This window comes from Pan troglodytes, chromosome 10, assembly GCF_028858775.2.
Source record: "Pan troglodytes isolate AG18354 chromosome 10, NHGRI_mPanTro3-v2.0_pri, whole genome shotgun sequence".
Classification (NCBI taxonomy): Eukaryota; Metazoa; Chordata; class Mammalia; order Primates; family Hominidae; genus Pan; species Pan troglodytes.
Genome location: NC_072408.2, coordinates 108,054,043 through 108,060,000, shown reverse-complemented (window position 1 = coordinate 108,060,000; position 5,958 = coordinate 108,054,043). Strand labels below are relative to the sequence as shown.

General features: G+C 42.7%; 1 pseudogene; it reads left to right on the top strand.

Moving 5' to 3' along the window:
* The first annotated feature begins 2,083 nt into the window (after positions 1-2,083).
* LOC134807538 (small ribosomal subunit protein eS6-like) lies at positions 2,084-2,641 on the top strand (annotated as a pseudogene).
* Positions 2,642-5,958: the final 3,317 nt, after the last annotated feature.

Genomic DNA, 5,958 nt, shown 5'->3' with positions numbered 1-5,958 from the left:
TTCATCTTATGAAGCACAGAGTGATCACACATGCCCCTGAAATGACTGTATGTAAAGTAAATTCAGGCTGTAACACACAAAGTTTTCAAGGTTGGCCTCATAGCACTGTAGATTCCCCCAGCAGATGGGCAGAGGAAGGAAGCTTACTCTGTCTGAGATTCTCTCGTATTTCCAGGGCAGCAAATCATGCGTAATGAAAACAAAGCAAAGTCAGTACCAGCCCAGGGCCAGCCATCACCCCACCCAAACCAGAAGGGCAGGAGCCTAATTCATGAAATGTGCTATGCTTCTTCCTCCGGCCAGCCAGGCTCGGGGTTTCCTGATGTGTTCCTGGAACCAGAGCTAATGGAATCAGGAAAGCATGTTACTTTGCCACTGCCAGTCATTGCAAGTACAACAAAATAAATATTGCTTTAAAGAAAACAATTATCATAAAGACAATTAGTAATGAAAACAGTTATGCCTTTCTTTGTTTTTGAGACAGGGTCTCACTCTGTCACCCAGGCTGGAGTACAGTGGCACAATCTCTGCTCACTGCAACCTCCGCCTCCCCATTCAAGCAATTTTCCTGTCTCAACCTCCCGAGTAGTTGGGACTACAGGTATGCATCACCACGTCTGGCTAATTTTTGTATTTTTTGGTAGAGATGGGGTTTCAACCATGTTGGTCAGGGTGGTCTCGAACTGCTGATCTCAATGGATCAGCCCACTTCAGCCTTTCAAAGTGCTGGGATTACCAGCGTGAGCCACCGTGCCCGACCCAGTTCCACCTTTCTAAATTGGCCTCTTAATATTTTAGAACATTTCATCCCTCTGGCCTTGACTGAAGAATAGAAACTACAGAGGGAAGGATTTGGAGTGGCTAATGTTGGCAGAAGTGAGAATCAGAATTATGGAACTGCAAAGTCCTATGACCTTCCATTTACTGAAGAGGAAACAGAAGCGCAGCAAGAGTGCTCACGAGACTTACCTAATGCCACACCACACAGTAAGTACTGGAATCTGGGACTTGGATTGCCAATTCCATGTGCTTTCATTAGTGACATTCCTTTTTTTTTAAAAAAAAAAAGAAAAATGTAATGTTTCAATAAAATTTAAAATTTTGATTAAAAATCACCTATAATCATAACCTTCTGATAACTATTATCATTCTTGTATGTTTCCTTCCAACATTATTTTCATACATTTAACATAATCATAGCCATTAACCATATGTGTTTCTGTTTGTTTTTTGTTTTTGTTTTTTTTGAGACGGAGTCTCGCTCTGTTGCCCAGGCTGGAGTGCGGTGGCGTGATTTTGGCTTACTGCAACCTCGGACTCTCAGGTTCAACAGGTTCAAGCAATTCTGTCTCAGCCTCCCGAGTAGTCGGGACTACAGGCGCCTGCCACCATGCCTGGCTAATTTTTGTATTTTTAGCAGAGACAAGATTTCACCATATTGCTCAGACTGGTCTCAAACTCCTGACCAAAACAAAGTGTTTTTTTAACCTACAATTTAAGTAAATGTTTAATGTTTATTCATATTTATTTATTAAATGTTTACATTCACCAGGCACTATTCTAAATAAAACAATGTTGCTGTCCTCACATAATGAAGATTCTGGAGGGGTCAACATAGAATACATACATAACCAAGTAATGTACAGCATTCCACCATGATGAAGATTATTTGTTCCTAAATAAAGGTCCTTGTGGGTGAATTCTCATAGGCTGAAAATGTACCTAACATTCATTTTGACAGAAAAGACACTCTTTTCTCTTAAGCCCCCAAATTAACACCTATTTATGTTAAAATAACATCAATCCCATTAAAACAGGTACAATTATCTCAAAGGTAAATGGTTATCATAGGACTGATGTCTGTGCTCATAAAGCATCAAAGCAACCATATGATTCTCTGCGTTTATGTAATTAAATGTTAAATGAAAAAACAAAAACAAAAACATGAGCTCTTTTTTGTGGCACCTTGGAGGCAATTAGCTGCTTCAGGATGAAGCTAAATATCTCCTCCCCAGCCACTGGCTGACAGACATTCATTGGATTGGACAACGAATGGCAATTTTGTACTTCTTATGAGAAGCGTATGGCACAGAGGTTGCTGCCGACGCTCTGGAAGAGTTATGTGGTCCGAGTCAGTGGTGGGACCAACGAACAAGGTTTCCTCATGAAGCAGTGTGTCCTGACCCATGGCTGGGTCTGCCTACTGCTACTGAGTAGGGGCATTCCTGTTATAGACCAAGGAGAACTGGAGAAAGAAAGTGCGAATCTGTTTGGGGTTTCATTGTGCATGCCAATCTGAGCATTCTCCAGTTGGTTATCTTAAAAAAAAAAAAAAAAAGGAAGGAAGGATACTCCTGGACTGACTGATACTATGGTGTCATGTTGCTGGGGGCCCAAAAAAGCTAACAGAAATGCAAACTTTTCAGTCTCTCTAAAGAAGACAATGCCCCCCACCCATATGTTGCCAGAAAGCCCTTAAACAAAGAGAGTAAGATACTGAGGACCAAAGCACCCAAGATTCAGCATCTTGTTACTCTACATGTCCTGCAATACAAACGCTGGTATTGCTCAGAAGAAACAGCATGCTAAGAAAAATAAGAAAGAGCCACAAAATATGTTAAACTTTTGGCCAAGAGAATGAAGGAGACTAAAGAAAAACTCCAGGAACAGACTTCCAGAGACACAGGTTGTCCCCTCTGTGAGCTTCTACTTCTGAGTCTAGTCAAAAATAAGATTTTTTGACTTACTTAACAAATAAGTAAGATCATACCACCCCCAGCAAAATAATCAATAAAGACTAAGGACATTGACGAAAATGATGGAGAAGATGATGACTTCCATAAGTACTTTAAAGGAGAAACTTAAAGCAACTTGTATAATTTCTAAGACCGCAGAGCTGACATGTGGTAACTTATGCTGAATCTGCTCAGTAGCTTCCCACAGCCCCCAAATCTGAATCACATTCCTTCAATGTGAAGAATGCCTCATAAGCTAAAGTTGAGGAACTAAATAAACTGATTAAGTCTCTGTCTTATGACACCTCCCACCCCCATCACAGTTCTATCCAGGGCAGCATTGACTAGAGTAATAGCAGGGTGTGATATGTGGTAGGACAGATAGGATGGGGAGGACAGGGAATGATGTTAGGTGGAGATGGGGGAATGACAAGGAGTCTGGTGTGAGGGAGCCCACTGAGGGAGGGCTAGGTGGTAGAAGCTAATGCTGGCCAGGTAGCTACGTGCTAGATTAGAGAGCACCTTGCTAGCCACACTGAAGACCTAAGTACTTTGGAAGCCAGTGGAAACTTCTGAGCAAGGAGTGACACAATCAGACTCATATGTGAGAAGGAGACTGTGGGTGAGGGAGATAAGTTAGGTGACTATTGTGGGGTTCAACTGAAAGAGGAGGTAAAAGCATGGGTCAGGGTTACAATGGTGCAGACAGGCAGAAATAGTTATAGTTTATCTGGAGTTTGAATATAAAACCAACTGGATTCCCTTTGAATTGAATATGATACGTCAGGGAAAAAGAGGAATCAATCTTAATGCATACTCTATGTCAGGCCTTGTTCCTATGTTTTACATATATTCATAACAATAACAATAATATCAAATGCCTTTCTAATACCTTCCCTATGCCAGATTCTATATGCTTTAATCTACTTTCACCCACATCACACTTACAGCAATCCCATAGGGTAGGCACTATTATCATTTCCATTTTCTGATGAGAAACTGAGGCACAGACAGGAAGGGTAATGCACACGGGAAATGCTGGAGCTGATTTTAGACCCCAGACATCCTGGCTGCAGAGTTGAGATTCATAATCACTGCAAACACTGCATTCCATGGTCACAAGGTTTTGGTCCGAGCAGCTGAGTGGGTGATGTTGCTATCGACCGAGACAGGAATACCTGAGGCAGAGCAGGTTTCGGGGAGTGGATAGCGAAGGCCTAGGTTTTTGGCCATGCTAAGTTTGGGATGCCTGTTAGACCTCTAAGTGGAAATGTTGTGTGCCCATAGGGTGTGAAGAATCTGGAGTTTAGGAAAGGAGCCAGAACTGGAGATAGCTGAGCTATATGGAATGATCAGCTCATAAACAGAACTTAAAGCTGCGGGACAGGATGAAAGTACTGAGGAAGACGAAGTCCTGGTCACTCCAGCATTTACAGTCCAGAAATAGGAGGAGCTCCAGCAAAAGAGATTGGGAAGGAGTGACCTGTAAGGCTGGAGGAAACCAGGAGAGTGTGCTGGAAGGTAAAACATTTCTAGGAGGGAATGATCCACTCTGTGAAATGCTGCTGAGAAGTCCAGCAAAGGGAGGATGCTGCCAGATGTCATGATGCTCAGTTTAATTGTTGCATACAACTTCTTCAAGTGGAAGAATTCTCTTTTTATCTACTCTTGCATTTTCAACCCCTTCACATATAGCTCACAAAGTAGAGGAATAGAGCTCATCTAACTTCAATGTGAAGTTGTTAATTTGAATTCAGTTTAAATATTTATTGGGTGTCAGGTATGGTACTAGGCCACAGAGATTCAGGGGTAAGTGAATCACAGAGTTCTTGCTTTTTTTTTTTTTTTTTTTTTTTTTTTTTTAGACAAGGTCTCGCTCTGTCACCCAGGCTGGAATACAGTGGCAATCACGGTTCACGGCAACTTCTATCTCCTGGGGCTCAAGCAATCTTCCCACCTAAGCCTCCCAAGTAGCTGGGATTATAGGTACATGCCACCACATGGGTATTTATTTTATTTTTTGTAGAGATGGGGTCTTGCCAGGTGGCCCAGGCTGGTCTCTAACTCCTGGCCTCAAGTGATTTTCCCACCTTGGCCTCCCAGTGTGCTGGGATTATAGGCGTGAGCCACTATGCTGGGAAGGTTCTTGCTCTAGACAATGGACTAAGCAATGAGAAGGAGGAGGGGAGGGAAAATAGGAGGAGGAGAATGATGAGGAGGGGTGCTGGGGAGGAGGGGAAAGGAGAGGAGAGGGAGAAGGAAAGGAAAGGGAGAAGGGAGGAGGAAGAAGTGGAGAAAGAAGAATACCATGATAATATTAATGATATTAACATCTGGAGGTTGCCTAATGAACTCAGCCAGAACACCCCATAGAAAAGCCCAATGGTTGACACACCTCCACTTAACAGGCCATAAAGTACTGGGGGGAGAATAAAGGTTTTTTCACACATGCTCATTCTCAAAATAATGATCTCCTGTGCGTGCTTTCTCAGGACGCTACCGGATGATGTGCACGGCCAAGACAAGGGAGTATCCAAAGAAGAAACATGAGATTCAGGCAATAAAGAATCAGTAGGATACAGGCCAGAATAATTCCCACCATATTTTAAACTGAGATCCCAAGACAACCACTGTGCACCAGGTCTAGATAACAATCAGTCCACATTGATTGCCTGATTTTCAAAACATATTGAGTGGAGGTTTACGCTCTTGGGGAAGAGTTTGGGAAGGAGATTATGGGGGAAGGTTGCAGGGGGTGTTTCATTTTTGATTTTGTTTCTGAGTATGTAGACATTCCCTTAGTTCCCCAGTGTTCAATACAGAGGCCGCCTCACAGTTACATCAGTGTTCTCTGTCCGGAGTCTCCCTGTTAAGTTCTGTAAGACTTCAGTCTTCTGCTAGGCTAGGGGAGGGACAGTTGCCCAGCTGCACAGGGTAGGCAAGGGGATAGGTGAAATGTCCCTTCATACAGATTTGCAACCAACTCTGTTTTTTAAGTCTCTATCCCAACATAGGCCCTGCTTCAAGAGCTATCACAACATCCAATTCCTGCTCCTTTTGGGGCTTCTGAGATACAAATAAGCCTGCTTCTAAGACCTTCTCATGCTGCTGTCTTGAATTTCAGCTTTCTCTGCTTTTCTAAGTGAGTCTCTTCTTATTCACCTGCTTTTTGGATCCCAGAATTATATGAGTGTTTTGTTTTTTGTCTCTTACTCTCTTTATC